Source organism: Dipodomys spectabilis, unplaced genomic scaffold (genome assembly GCF_019054845.1).
Source record: "Dipodomys spectabilis isolate Male_0828 unplaced genomic scaffold, ASM1905484v1 ptg000042l, whole genome shotgun sequence".
Classification (NCBI taxonomy): Eukaryota; Metazoa; Chordata; class Mammalia; order Rodentia; family Heteromyidae; genus Dipodomys; species Dipodomys spectabilis.
This window is the reverse complement of record NW_024870719.1, coordinates 17180874-17197237: the sequence shown is the minus strand read 5'-3', so window position 1 is coordinate 17197237 and position 16364 is coordinate 17180874.

Genomic DNA, 16364 nt, shown 5'->3' with positions numbered 1-16364 from the left:
GCCAGCTTTCAGGTGGTTAATTGGAGTTAAGAGTCTGAGGCTGTGTCTGCCCAGCTGGCTGGCTTCAAACCTAGATTGTAAGATCTCAGCCTCAGATCAGAGGCATGAGCAACTTGTGGGTGGTATATACTCTGGCTTTCTAGAGTGGCTTCTCCCCAAGTCTTCCAGGGCAGATGAGGCAGTCTGGAGAGAGAAGTTGTGCTTCAGAATGTGTGAATGGAGCCTCCCTCGGTGGAACAGGCCCATCTTCCAAGGGCCTTCCTCAAATACCAGCAGGGCCAAGCCAGGGACAGGGAGTGGCTGTCTGGCGGGGGTCCTTCCTGCACAAAATCCTTTGAGCTTTCCTAACAATTTCCCCCTTGTCTTTGCAATGATATTTGGCAGCTGTGGGGTCCCCTTTTCTCCTGCCTTTCAGCTTGTCTAGTGCTTGGAGCCCCGGGGGAGCCCCAACGAATCCCCTACAGAACCAGCCTGGAATGCAAAGCAATGAGTCACAGCTGCTGAACTGCCAGTCGGGGCTGCTCCTTGCCAAGGAGGGCCAGGGCTGGCAGAGGCCCCAGCTGCAACGCTGTATCACCAGGCTGGACCCCAGGAAGAAGAGGGAGAAATAAGACCTTGAGGAAACAGCTGTAGAGGGGAGCTGCAGCTCTGAGCCTTCCACCTGCTCTCCCTGGAATTGTCCGTTCTTCTAGCCAGCCACATTGTCTGAATCCTCAACATTTCTATCCAACAGACAACCTTCTGGATGGTAGAGGATTGCAAGTTGGCCTTTGGAACATGATTCCTCACCGTCTTCTAACCAGCCGTCATCAGGGCTGAGCCCAGTGAGCTCTGTGTGCAACAGGCTATTTTAAGATGCACTTGCATATGCAGTGAGCATTCTTCCAGCTGATGCCAACAGGGCTCCAGTTCACGGCTCTTTCTCCCTGATGAAATTACATTCCACTTCTCAGTCCTGCCGAGTATTGGGTGTCAAAACATGACTGGGTTTGGGTTTTTTGTTTTGTTTTGCTTTTTGACTTCTCTATTGAGTTCATTCATGACATTCACCCAAAGTAGCATCCTAAAAAAGAACTACAGAGCAGGTGTTTTACCAATGTCTTGGAGTTTTTGACATCTGTAAATACCTGGAGGGAGAAGGCTGTGGACAGCAAGAAAAAAAACTAGAGCTCCATCAATTCCTTTTCCCAACTGGCAATCAGTTCTAACCTCTCACATCAGGAGTCCAGGAGCACCAGGGGGTGTGGCTCAAGTAATAGAACACCCTCAGAGTAGCCAATTAAGCACCAGGCTCTGAGTTTAATCCCCAGTACTGGCAATAAAAATAGTTACCGATGCAAAAAAAAAAGTAAGTTGAAAGCATGGCTCAGTGGTAGGAGGCCTGCCTGGCAACCCCATGATGGCAAAAAATAAAAATAAAAAATAAATTATAAAAATGGTATTGCTTCGTTTGGTAGAAGATGCAACTATATCAGGTTTTCTATAAAATCAATACTAGATTGATGAATATTGCTTCAGACTTCTGGCCTCCACAAGCATGAGAGAATAAATTTGTTTGGTTTCAGCCACCTAGTTATGACAGCCCTAATAAAAGAGTTACAAGTTAATACAGGATAGAAACATTTTTTTCAGTTTTACCATTTATTTTATTTATTTATTTATTTTTTATTGTGAAAATACTGTACAGAGGGGTTACAATTACATGGACAAGATAATGAGTACGTTTCTTATCAAGCATTGTAGCCTCCTCCTTTGTTTCCCCTTCCCATCCCTTCCCATCCTCCCCCTGCCCCAGAAACATTTCTGCCAGTCCTCCTTTTTATAAATAGTCAATCATACTGCGAACTATGTCTGTAGCTTTTTAAAAAAAAATAACCTCCTGGCAGGGTACCTCCTGCTACTCAGGAGGCTGAGAGCTGAGGATCATGGTTTGAAGCCAGCCCAGGCAGGAAAGTCCATGAGACTCTTATCTCCAGTTTATCACCAGAAAACCTGACATGGCACTGTGGCTCAAAGTGATAGAGTGCTAGCCCTGAGCAGAAGAGCTCAGGGACAGCACCCAGACCCAGCGTTCAAGCCCCATGACTGACAAAAATAAATAATCTGCTTCCACTGGGACTGGTGGCTCATGCCTGTAATCCTAGCTACTTAGGAGAATGGGATCTGGTTTGAATCCCCATCTTAGACAAAAAAGAAAGAAGGAAGGACTAGAGGGGGAGAAAGAGAGAGAGAGAGAGAGAGAGGGAGGGAGGGAGGGAGGAAGGGAGGGAGGGAGGAAGGGAGGGAGAGGGAGAGAGGGAGGGAGGGAGGGAGGGATTTTTTTTAAACCAATTCTGAGAATTCAACATATGGAAGTGACAGTATTCCTCTGGGAAAAGGGACTTGGGTAATGGAGCCAGGGAGCTTGGGTGTGGAGCTCTGGAAGTTTTTAACCTAGATTCTTTCTCCTCTTAAATACACAGAAACCCATGATGAAATTAAAATGCCTGCTGTTCCTGTTGCTCCTATAAACTGGGACATGGTTTTCACAGAGTTACACAAAGTATCATTTACCAACAACTGCTTCATCAAAGTCAAGCCATTGATTTGTTTGCACAGTAACAGCGGACAGCAGACAACAGACAGGCAGCAGGGCGCACTCCCCCAGCCTTTGTTAGACTGTTGCTTGAAATCTGTTGCAAATCAAATTTGTTCTGTCTCCACTTGCTTAATTTCTTTGTTATGACTTTATTAGGATGGCAAGGGTATGTGCACTGCAGGGAAATGAAGATGGGTTGGAGAGGTAGCTCGGTGGGAGAGGGCTTGCCTGGCAAGTACAAGGCTTGGACTCAATTCCTGCCAGTCCAAGGGGAAAGTAAAAGGAGAAAAAAAATGCAAAGACATGCTATAATAGTGTGACAGCTAGATTCTCCAGTAATAGTGTTTGAAAAGCCTGGCTTTTTCACTCAAGGCTGGCTTTTTCACACGTAGGCCCCAAAATAAAACTGCACTCATGATTGCCCGTTCTTTGTGTCTGGCACTCAAACATATTGCCTACATGTGCCCCAGAATGCATTAGAGTCAAGAACAAAAGCCATTACTCAATCGGACAGTGGGAGTTCACACCTGTAATCCTAGCTACTCAGGAGGCTGAGATCTAAGGATGGTGGTTCACAGCTAATCCGGGCAGAAAAATCTGTGAGACTCTTATCTCCAATTAACCACAAAAATAACTGGAAGTGGAGCTGTGGTACAAGTGGTAGAGCAAAAGAAGCCAAGCAAGAGCACAAGGCCTTGAGTTCAAGGCTCATGATTGGCCCGTGTGTGTGTGTGTGTGTGTGTGTGTGTGTGTGTGTGTGTGTGTGTGTGTGTGTATGCACACATCCCCTCTCCCCTCTCCCCCCAGGCCATAACACAGAGAAGCTGCTGTGCATGGGGCAGACTTCTGATGGTGTGCTTCTGATGTGTGTATGTGATTCACTGGGCTGGCCACAACAGTGAGTGGCCAGCTCTATGTAGAGGGCTGTGTCTGCCAAGCTTCAGAGGACAGCAACCTACGCTAATAGAGTAAATGTCATAGAGAAGGTCAGTTATGTTAACAGGCCTAGGTTACAGTTCTCTGACTGTGATTCCAGGCCATCCTAACCATCCAGGCTTTTTTGTTTAGGTTTTTAACTTCTTTGATTATTAGCAGTATCTATCTCTCTATTTTTTAATTTACTTATTTCATGGTACTAGGGATTGAACCCAGGACCTTATACACACTAAACAGTACAGTACCACTTGAGCTATGTCCCAGACCTTCTGTTTATATTTGCTTTTGTGACAAGATCCTGCTATACTACCTTTGCTCGGAATGGCCTGGACCTCATGGTCCTCCTGCCTCTGCCCTCCAAGTGCTGGAATTGCAGCCATGTGCCACCATACCCAGAAGGGTATTTCTTGCAGATTTACTCCCAGAAAGGTCCATTTAGCAAGCTACATCTCCTAACAGAAGTTCACCCTTCCCCACTCCCCTCAATCCTAGGGCTTGAATTTAGGGACTGGGTGTTGTCCTTGAGCTTCTTTTGCTCAAGGCTAGCACTCTACCCCTTGAGCCACAGCTCCACTTCCATTTGTTTACATAGTTTTTTGGAGATAAGAATCTCACACACTTTCCTGCCTGGGTAGGCTCTGAACCTTGATCCTCAGACCTCAGTCCCCTGAATAGCTAAGATTATAAGCATGAGCTACAAGCCACCAGAAGTTCATTCTTATCCACCACTAGCCCTGGTTTCCTTGACTCCTCAATACTGGACACAGAGATGGGTCTCCTGCTTTGTATGCTGGGGCATGGGGGGGTGTCCTCAACTACTCAACCTGCTTAGAGATGCAGAGTACGGCAGCATCCCTAGCAGGGACACCTAACTCACATCTTTGCATTGTAGCTCTGCAAATGAGCCATCTTGAAGGTGCCACCTGCTCCCCAGTAGCCATCTGTATGAGATAGTACAGATATCCTCACTATATCGCAGTTCACTTACTGTGGCTTCATTGTATAGCAGGTTTTTTAAAAAACACATACCTACTTCTATATCACGGAGTTTTCACTAATCACAGGATTTTGCAATATATAGATAATTATATAATATGTATTATTTTAATTATTTTTGCCTAAAGTTTAAAACAATATAAAATACCTTTTTCATGTTGAAAGAATATTAACTTGAAATAAAAGACGGTATGTATTTTCTCGGTGGATAAATACTGCACTGTACACAATGGAAATGTAGTACACAACTGCTGCTTATGCAAGTTTGCCAATGTGAGATTGCTCCCCGCACTGTGCCCATACCTTCAACATCTCTCCTTGTTTACTTCACATCGATGTCTGATTTCTGTGCATAGTGTTGTGCTGCGGTGTTGTGTTTTGGGGAACTTTTCATGAAAGTTTGAATATATTTCAAGCCCAGGATGCCACCCAAATGTACTACACTTTCTAAGGCTTCTGGCAGTGAACCCAAGCACCAGAGGAAGATGCTTACCATCAAAGAAAAGGTGGAACTTCTCAACATGTTAGAGGAAGGCAAAAGCTACATGGCTGTAAGCCACCATGAATCTACTGTTTGCTACATAAAGAAAAATGAGAAGAATGTTAGGTCTATGGCAGCAATGACTTTTAACAAGACTGCAAAGAAGGTATTCACTTCCCTCAATAAGGCCACGTGAGGATGGAGTCTGCATTGACCCTGTGGATAAATTACTACAGGAAGGAGAATATCTGCCCGACAAAGGCCAAGAAATTTCATGATAGTTTCGTGGAAAGCACAACGTTCACCATGGTCATGAGGATGAGGATGAGGACCACAACGCAGAAGCAGGACAAGTACTTCTCCAACCAGATCAATCCCACTCAGTGCCGGCAAATTCCAGAGATGCTTTTGACTCAAGATCATTTCTGTGCATGGAAAAGCTGCCTCTGCAGATAAAGCTGGAGCCGAGGAGTACATGAACAACACATTCAAATCCGTCATCAAGCCTGGCACCGGTGGCTCACACCTGCGTTCCTAGCTACTCAGGAAGCTGAGTTCTGAGGATAACGGTTCAAAGCCAGCCTGGGTAGGAAAGTCCATGAGACTCTTATCTCCAATTAACCACCAGAAAATCGAACGTGGTGCTGTGTGACTCAAATGGTAGAGCACTCACCTTGAGCTGAAGAGCTGAGGGACAGCACCCAGACTCTGAGTTCTAGTCCCATGACTGACATACATACATACATACATACATACATGCATAAAAATCCATCATTGAGGAAGGGGGCTATAAGTCTGAACACGTTTTTAACATGGATGATAGGAAGTCAGCAAGTGAAGAAGAGGATGAGGAACAAGATGAACTACAGGTTGGAGAAGAGGAGGAGGTTGGCCTAGCACTCGATTGTCTTGCATCCATGGTCAGAATGATCAAAGAACTTCAGGGAGTGGCTGAAGAATGGGACCCCATGTGCTTCGTTTATTGCGCTTCGTAAATACAACCAAGAGTGGCATGGCCGTTTATAAAAACCTTCTCACTCAGAAGAAAAAGCAGCTCCAGTAACTCCCCATACCTATGTTCATCACTTGGAGGAAGAGATCAGTTAGGCCTATGTCTTTAGCAGAGATAGAAGTTATGGCCCAGGGAGAAGATACTGCGCTACCTGATAAAGCACCTGATGACGTGGTGCCTTCAGAAGAACTGTAATGCTCCTGTTGGCGGTGCAGTACATTCATCTCATCGTCACTGCCTTCATCACCATTGGTACTACATGGCTGCATGATTCATGATCTTCATCATTCAAGTTGTAGTAGACTTCACTGGTGGGTACCCATATAGAATTTTATATGCTGTTAAAATCACGTACGTTTAAGAGTGTAGAAACTGTTTAAGAGCATATGAAGTGTTTATAAGAGTGTGGGACAGGTTAATAAGAGATTAGAAAAGGTTTATAGGAGAGTGGGAAATAATACAAATAACAATGCAATGTATAATATAAATATAATATATAAATAATACAATAAATATAATATAAATAATAAAATAAAATATAATGCTGCTACGTTGTGGATTTTTCACCTAACACGGGGATCTCTAGAACATAACTCCCACAAAAGATGAGGGATCACTGTATTACTCTGTCTTCACTCTCTAAAGCACTGAGAGCAAACACGGTCCTTGTTTCCACAACCCATAGAGCAGTTGTCCATTTCTGAGCCATCAGTAACTATCATAAGCCACAGTTCATGGTAGCTCTCCTTCCTAGGGGTACACATGGAGCTTCCAGGTGACTGGAAGTTCTCCTCTCCCTACAACCATCTCTACTATGTAAGTCCCCTTAGCACAACATTCAAAGCCCCTCCTGGACTCTGTCTCCTCCAGCATCCTCACTGCCATTTCCTAACCCTCCCCATGGCAGGCTCCCTGCCCTCCTGGGTCCCCCTCTAAATCATGTGACATTGTGTGCCCTGTCAAGCCCATCTTTCTGCCTGCTCCTCACTCATGCACTGCGATCCCCTAAAGGCCTAGATTCGCTAGTATATCACTCTCTCTCTCCTGTCTAGGTGCTGGCTGCTGCATATGCCTCCAGTGTTGATAAAGCTGAGGCCAGGAGAAGCCTCCTCTACTCCCCACCCCCACCTTCACAGGAGCTGGAATCATGGCGGTTCCTCTGGCAAACTCTCTCACCTCCCTCTCCCCACAGAATGAAGAGCTAACTCCACAGCATTTACCCTGTTCACCTCATCACAATGCACAATGTGTGGGACCTGAATTACTAAAGCTTTGCTCTAATCTATTCTTAATTTCATCCTTTAAATAAGCAATACATTCTCATGGGTCAAAACAAAAATATATAAAAGGTTCCCTGGTGAAATCGCAGCAGCCAGTATCTCACACTTCCCTCAGTTCTGACACTCAACAAGTAAGCACGCTCCCAACTATCTTACATATACTTGGTTCCAGGATTGTTTAAAGCACTTGCAAGAAAACTGCAACTATGCGTATTTGAAGTATGTAAAGGCAGTGAAAATATGCAAAAGGCATATTTTTATGAACTTTGCCTTTTTTTTGTTGTTGTTGGTCGTGGGGTTTGAACGCTGGGCCTGGGCGCTGTCCCTCAGCTCTTGAGCTAGTGCTCTACCACTTGAGCCATAGCGCCACTTCAGGCTTTTTCTGCTTATGTGGTGCTGAGGAATCGAACCCAAGACCTCATGCATGCAAAGCATGCAGTCTACCACTGAGCCACCTTCCCAGCCCAAACTTTGTCTTTTTTAACTTAACGTAGATGGGAAATATGTTTTCTTACCTGGTTGCCTTTCCCTTTTGTACAGCTGTACAGTATTTCAGAATGTGGAAGCATCATCACTTATTTAACCAAACTCTTATTGATAAACATTTGAATTACTCTTAATTTAAAAAAATAGTGTTTAAATGATACGCATCTACTCTCGATAGGATGATATATGCTTCAATGTATAATTCCTTCAGTGTTTGTACATTATACTCTTCAAAAAAACTTTTCCTCTCTAAGTCAAATCAATACATGACATCTGCTAAAGATAAATTAAGGTTAGCCTAGATCAATAACCTAAAAAGTTCTTCAACTTTATGAGTTCATTTTTGGGGACTTATTCCCAACAATATTGGAAGCTACAGCAGTGTGAGTTCATTTCAATGGAGCAGGCAGGGGTGTGTGTTGTCAATGTTACCATTCCTTGCAAGGGTCATTTAAACACCGCATTCCAGAGTTTTCCTTGGGAAGGCTCTCAATCAATCTGGAACTTTTAATGAGCTACGATATCAAATGCTAATACAGCCGTGGTTTACCAAAAAGGGGAGGGGCCGCGCCCATCTCTCTGTAACCAGAGGAACCCAGGCCCTTTAGGAGAGTTCAATGCCCCATTTTCAAGACCCTGGCTCTTCTCGGAGGCTGAGAGGTCCGCTGTGGGTTCCCTGGCTGCTCCCCAGTGCAGAAGAGATGTGTGTGGGAGTCCTTGTTTATCTTACACATACCTGCTGCTGGGGATGGAAGGAGGCCTGTGTTCCATTTGGCAGAAGGGGAAATTCCATGTAGCTGCCCTGCTGTAAGGTTTGATTGGCAGGGTGCCCAGGGAGGAGCATGCGCAGACATACCAGGGACATCTGCATCTGGTAGAAGGCAGTGATGGACTAAAGAGGAATAATCGAATATGGCTGGAATTTATCAAAGGTTCATGAGAGCACAGTTCCTCAAAGGGAAGCAATAGGCGTCACCACCAGGCTGCTCAGCCAGTGCAGTGCCTGGGCTCAAGAAACCTGCAAGACTAATTCCAGTCAAGAGGGCTAGATTTGCTCTCCTAGCTAAATCCAAGTAAGGGCCCTCCAGGAGGCCTTGCTACCCTCCACCAGGGCTTTCCTACCTGGCCACCAGATCTAAGTTCACTGAAAGCAGTACAGTGCCAGAGGTCTAGCAGTTTGAGATACATATACATACACATACACATATACATATGCATATACATATACATATGATTTCCAATTTGATGATGACTCTCTACCCCAAGAAAACAAAACCAGGCCAGGCACCATGGCTTATATTTATAATCCCACCTACTTAGAAGACAGAGACTGGGACAAGCCAACCTGGGCAGAAAGACCTCAAGACTCTATCTCCAAAATATCAAGCAAGAAAAAACATGACTGGGGTATGGCTCAAGTGGTAGAGCACCAGCTGCATGCAGAAGCCAAGTGAGCTCAAATCCAGGTACTATGAAAAAAAACTTTTACTGACACAGTCTCGTTCTAGTCCAGTAATATAGACTGCTATGTAATGGACACCCCCCAAATTTAGTAGCCTTAAGACTCCATCATTTAACTTGTTCATGATTCCGTAGATAAGGAATTTGGCTTGGGCTGAGGGCATTAGCTGGGCTCCATGGGTCTGCATTCACTCATGGGACTGCCATTTAGGTGGGAGTTGGGTTGAGTGAGAACATGAAAAGTTTTGGGGCTTCACTTGGCCCATCTCTCCAGCAAAATGAGGTCTCTTATGCAGCCGCTGGTGCCCACCATGAAGCCTCAGTCTTGAAAATTATTCATCACATCGGACACATTTTATTGGTTAAAAGTGGCTACTACATGAGCATAGATTCAACAGAAGAGGAAAACTCTTGTTGAAGGAGTGCCCGGGTCTCACCCAAAGGCTGCGTAGGGCAGGAGGATGTGCTGGGGCCTCTCTGGAAGCAGGAACGGCCACCTTGCACTGACGTGTCAGCTAGCTGCTGAGGGCCAGCCCATAGAAATGAACCATGAGTGAACCACTACTGAATGGATGTTCTTCCGCATATTTGTCTGCTTTTTACAATGTATTAGCTGGGGGGGGGGGGGGAGTTCATTATAGTCCCAAATTCTATCAGTATCAGTCAGTATTTTAAGCTTGAGGACCCAAGAAATGCATCTGGTTGCCATTAGCCAAAAAAAAAAAAAAAAAGGCGTGTCTTTGTGTGTGCACATGTGTATGTGCATTCATGCATGAGAGTGAGTGTGTGTGTGTGTGCGTGTGTGAGTGGTTATACTGGGGCTTCAACTCAGGGCTTCATGTTTTCATTTAGGTTTTGTTTTTCTTAAGGCTGGCACTCTACCACTTGAGCCATGCCTCCATTTCCAAAAGGAATTTTCTATTGGTTTCATTGGAGACTCCTGACTCCAGTACAGAAGGCAGGAACACTGGAGAACTGGACTCAGAACATGGAGGAACTGAAGGAAGGCATGCCCATCCTGCCACTGCAGGGCACTCTGGGTAGGGCTGGGCCACTGCAGGTGCAACACTGGCAGTAGGCTCTCCCCCGCTACTGCCCTGCCTGGGCCTGGCTTTTCCTCTGTGGCTACCTGTTCCCTGTTGACTGGGAAGTGGGGAAGGGGCGTCTTCCCCATTAAAAGGGTGGGGCTAAGATGGTTCTATCGCCTATCAAGACTTACATCATGGAATATCACCCCCAAATTAAAAAAAACTACTAGCCAGTACTGAACAACCCAAGTCATAGCCCAAATCAGGAAATTGCTATGATCTGCTGCTTGGGAATTCTCTGGTCACACTAAGCTCTAGCTGTAGTGCAGAACATTGAGTATATTCTCTCTTCCTCCCCCACTCCCCTCACTCTTCTCCCCCTCCAATATAGTTTGAACTCAGGGTCTCAAAATTAGTAGGCAGGTGTACTCCTCCATTTGAGCTACAACCTCAGCCCTTTGGCTTTAGTTATTTTTCAGATAGGGTCTCTAGCTTTTGCTAAGATCACATTTCTCCTAATCCATCCCCTGGATATCTGGGATTATATATACATGAATCACCACACCTGGGTTCTTCCTTGAAATAATGGCTCACTAACATTTTATCCTGGGTTGGCTGCAATTGAACCTCAGTTTTTCCTGTTTATGTCTCTCAGGTTAGCTGGGCTTACAGGCATGAGCCATTATACCCGAGCCCTTCTTCTTCAACTATCTATACAAATACCATATTTTTCATAAGGCCTTCATATAGCCCTTCTATTTAAAATAATAACCCCCTTGTCAGCATTTTCTATTGTCTTCTTATGCCTTATTTCCTCTTTGTTTTTGTTTTTGTTGTTGTTGTTTTGCCAGTCCTAGGGCTTAAACTCAAGGCCTGGGCACTGTCCCTGAACTCCTTTTTGCTCAAGGCTAGCACTCTACTTGACCACTTGTGCCACAGGGCCACTTCTGGCCTTTTCTGTGTAAGTGGTACATTCCTAGACCCATTAGTTCCTCTTTAACATTTAACACTGTCTAGTAAACCTATGTATATTTTCTTTCTGGAGTCACTTTAGTCTAAACTGATAGGGATTTTATCTATTTTGTTCTGGGCTTATGTCTATAACATCTAAGTTTATGCCTGAAAAGTGTGTGTGTGTGTGTGTGTGTGTGTGTGTGTGTGTGTGTGTTTGTGTGTGTGTGTCTGTATGCACATGTACACCAGTCCTAGGGCTTGGACTCTGGGCTTGGGTGCTGTCCTTGAGCTCTTTTTTGCTCAAGGCTAGTACTCTACTACCTGAGCCACAGTGCCACCTCTGGCTTTTTCTGTGATTAATTAGAGATGAGAGTCTTAGGGACTTTCCTGCCCAAGCTGCCTTTGAATCTTGACCCTCAGATCTCAGCCTCCTGAGTATCTAGGATTAAAGGTATGAGCCACTGGCGCCGGCTAAGCATATGTTTTCAATAAATGTTTTTCCATAAGTGAAGGTAGAGCCAATAAAACATAATCCTTTCAAAATCCCTTTGAAACACACTTACAATGTGGCTGACAATCATTTTCTTTACAAGTTAATCTTACCAATATAACGACCTCATGGATATTTTTCTTGTTTTAAATTATAATACAAGACAAAACGGAAAGTTTCAGTAGGTTTAAAAGTGTGTTTAATTTATTATTCTCTTTCCTTCACTAGGCCTCTGCATCAGCTTCGAAGGAAATTAGACAAGTCAGACAAGGGTTATTTATCACAAAACCATACCTTATGCTTTGTTCTCTCAGCCTTTCTAAACTGGACCTTTGCTGATTTATGACACTGCTTTTCAAGAAATTGCTTCATGCTTCATAATTGTCAAGGTCATCCCTTTCATTCTTCATTCAGAGAGGAAATAAACTTGGTTTTTGTCCAGTTTGTGGGAACGTATTAGTCTCAGATGCAGCCAGTGAGCAGGACAGTGACCTTAACTAATTCATGATAGAGCCCTGAAAGCAGGACCTCAGGGACTGTGAACTGCAATACATGGATGGCACTCAGTCATCGGGAAGGCGGAGCCACTTCCTGAGTGTCCACAGATTGCAAGTCCTAGCTCATCATCGGCTCTTCTGGCTTGAGCCTTGCCTCCTCCTGATGGGTGACATCTGCAAAGGGTTCAGCTGCCTTTTGCCCAGCTTGGGCAAACAGGAGACAGAGGGGAAAGGATCCATCAGGGTCTGGAAGGCTCTTCATCATTTAAAGAATAATGAGTGAAGATGATCTCACATTTATTCGGTTATTTACAGAACGCATAGTGAGCATGTGCTCTTCAGCAGGCATCATCAAAATAACACTGAACAAAGCTAGGTCGCAGCTATCGGAATGTCTGCAAGCTGATTGTGTTATCTAGTTTTCATAATCCTTGCTGTAATAACTACAAACAAATACAGATGAGAGTGTTGATAGCTGGCAACAAAACAAAACAAACCAGGCCAGTGCCAGTGGCTCACTCCTGTAATCCTAGCTATTCAGGAGGCTGAAGTCTGAGGATCAAAGTTTGAAGCCAGTCCGGGCAGGAATGTCCATGAGACTCTTGTCTCCAATTAACCACTGAAAAGCTGGAAGTGGAGCTGTGGCTCAAGTGGTTGAGTACCAGACTTAAGTGTAAAAAGTAAGGGACAGTGCCCAGGCTCTGAGTGCTGAAGCAGTGTGTGTGTGTACACAAACTTGAGTCCAAGATTAAAAATGACAAAAGTCAAGCTATACCTGTTCTTGTTCTGACCCCAAACAAGCATCATCCAGACATGGAAAGAACCTCTCCTCAAGGTCTCCCCAATGGTGCTCCCTGATGGGTTGAGTTATGAATTATTGATGCCAAAATGTTCTCAATGTGTAGGTATTAAAGGCTATCCAATATTATAGAATTTATACCACAGCAGTCTCTCACAACCTCCAAAGTCCTAAATGCAAAACAGAGACAATCTATTTCCCTACTCTATCCTGATCAATTGGCATAGCTCATCAAGTTTTCAGTAAGAATTTGCTTGGTTTTCCATTTCTTCTTTGCCCTTGAGAAGATTGCCCACAACATGCTCTTCTCTCTCTCTCCCTTTCTCTCCCTCCCCACCTCTCTCTCTCCCACACACACTCTCTCTCTGTAGGAAATGATACTAAATAAACCCCAGGACTTTTGCATAGGAATGGCATTCATCAGCACTCAGAGAGCTATGTGCGGTGAAGTATTTTTCCATTGTAGGTAATGCTGTGGTCTGAATGTTTGTGTGTCCCCCAAATTCATCCAGGTTGAACATTCCTATGCTGAAAAGACAAATCTAAAAGGTTCTGAAATCTGGAACTTTTTGAGAACTTACAGAAGAATTTCAGATTTGGGATTGTTCACATTAGGGATTCTCAGCCTGTAAAGTCTATGCAAATCAGAAAAACAAATGATCAAAACAGAGTATCTGATACACTTCTGGTCCCAAGCACTTCCGATGAGAGGTCTCATCCTGGGTGTTGAAGCTTAACCCCCTCTGTGATGGTATTAAAGACAGCAGTAATGAGGTCCGGGACTCCATCTCCATGATCCCAAAGGAGCTCAACCTTCCTCACCACCAGGTTGGAGTCACAGCAGGAGCTGTCTCACCAGACACCAGATCCTCTGGGGCCTTCACCTTGCATGTCATAGCCTCCAAAATGATCATCAAAGAATGACTGCACTTTACAAATTGCCCAGTGAGCTGGGTATAAAGCAACTCATACCTATAATCCTAGCTACTCAGAAGGCTGAGGAGCACATATCTGCAATTAAATAGCAAAAAAGTCTAAAGTGGTTCAAGTGGTAGAGCATCAGCCTTGAATGAAAAAGCCAAGTGAGAGCTTGAGGCCCTAAGTGAAAGTCCCAGAACCTAAATAAATAAATGAATAAATAAATAAATAACCTGATATGTTATTTTGTGATAGTATTTAAATACACTTAAAAAAGTAGTAAGTAAAAATTAAAACAATCTTGGAGAGCCTGGATAAAAAGGGACAAAAATTAAGAGGTATCTATTAGATCTTGAACTTATAGAACACATATGGTCTTGAAACATCCTCTATCCTTGGCCTCCACACTCTCTTTTCTTGTTAGTTATGGGGCTTGAACCCAGGGCCTGGAAGCTGTCCCTGAGCTCTTTTGTTCAAGGCTCACTCTCTACCACTTTGAGCCACAGAGCCACTTCCGATTTTTGAGTGGTTAATTGGAGATAAAAGTCTCCCAGGGACTTTTCTGCCCATGCTGCCTTTGAACTGTGATCCTCAGATCTCAGCCTCCTGAGTAGCTAGGATTATAGGCATGAGCCACCAGAACCTGGCTCTCCTTTTCTTCTCATCTCTTTGGTGGCTTTTCAGCCTCTTTTTTGGGGGGGGGATACCAGTACTGGATCTTGAACTCAGAGCTTTGTGTCTTTTCACTCAAGGCTAGTGCTCTAGTACTTAAGCCACTTACCAGCTTCCAGCTTTTTGCAGGTTAATTCGAGATAAGAGTCTCACGGAATTTTCTGCCCAGGTGATCCTCAGCCTTCTGAGTAGGTAGGACTACAGGTATGAGCCACCTGAGCCGAGTTTATCTGACCTCTTCTTGGAGAGCTCCAGGGTGCTTCCCTCAACATCTATCCTTTCTGCCTAGGTAATCTCATAATCCACTTGTCTTAAGGAGCAATGCCAATATTTGCTAATATATCTATATCACATAATTGCAGCTATGAATGTGTGTGTGTGTGTTTAGTACAATGACCCACAAGTGCATACCTCCAGCCCTGCTGTCTCCTCTGAGGTCCAGATCCATGTGTTTAGTGGCTTTTCAACATCTCCACTTGGGTATTTCAGATACCACCAGACTCTACCTGTCAGATCTGAATTCACATTTCCCTGACAGAACCCGGTCTTGCTCCTGGTAGCACTAAAGGGGAGCTCCCTGTTCCCCTATGATCCAAGCTGAAGACCCAGGAGGTCTGGGATTCCTTCCAGCTTTCTTACAGCCTACATCTGTTTATCTCCCATTTTGGCCAAGTTCTTTTTTTTAACTTTTTAAATTGTTATTGTAAAGATGAAGTACAGAGAGGTTACATTTTCATAAGGCAGATAAAGAGTACATTTCCTTTGGGGGCTTTCATCCCTTCCCTTGCTTTCTCCCAGCCTTTCCTTCCCACCCCCACCTACTGTATAGCTCATTTTCAGCACAGTGTCTAGTGAGTACCACCGCTGCATTTGCTCTCCTTTTGTCCCTCCATTTTTGTGACTCCCCTTACCCTCCCAAAGACAGATAAATGGACAAGCAAGACAAGAAGAAAGGAAAACTAAAGCACCAATAAAGAAAAAAAACTTTTGCTTCCATTTCCTGCAGTTCCTTTTGATAAATGTTATTCCGAGTTTACTCTCTAAAGGTCTCTGTAATCCATCCTGGTTTTCATTATTTCAGTCCACAAAGAGATCATGGGTGCTTGGGGTAAGACTTCCCCTGGTCAGCACATGCACTTGACCTTTCCACAGAGAAGCCCATGGCAGCTTTCCATGGGCCCCTGTGCCACTCCTGGGTGGATGCCAGTGGCCCCTGCTACCCTCTGAAACCTGTGTACCGCAGAGTCTCCATCCAGCTCCCTAAGCCCTCACATTACACATCCCCTGCCAATGTTTAAAAAAAAAGTCGCAATGTAAAAAAAAAAACTTAAAAAAAAAAGTCATCAATGGCTCACTCACACTTACAATCCTAGCTACTCAGGAGGCCGAGATCTGAGGATCATAGCTTGAAACCAGCTCAGGCAGGAAAGTCTGTGAGCTGTGTGTGTGTGTGTGTGTGTGTGTGTGTGTGTGTGTGTGTGTGTGTTGGGGGGGGAGGGGTCATGGGGCTTGAACTCTGGGCCTGGGCGCTGTCCCTGAGCTCTTCAACTCAAGGCAAGCACTCAACCACTTGAGCCACAGTGCCACTTCTGGTTTTCTGGTGGTTAATTGAAGATAAGAATCTCACAGACTTTCCTGCCCTGGCTGGCTTTGAACTGCCCACCAGTGCCCAGCTTCTGAGAGCTTCTTATCGCCAATTAACCACCAAAAGTTGGAAGTGGAGCTGTGACTCAAGTGGTAGAGTGCTAGCCTTGAGGGGAAAAATAAGCTAAGGGA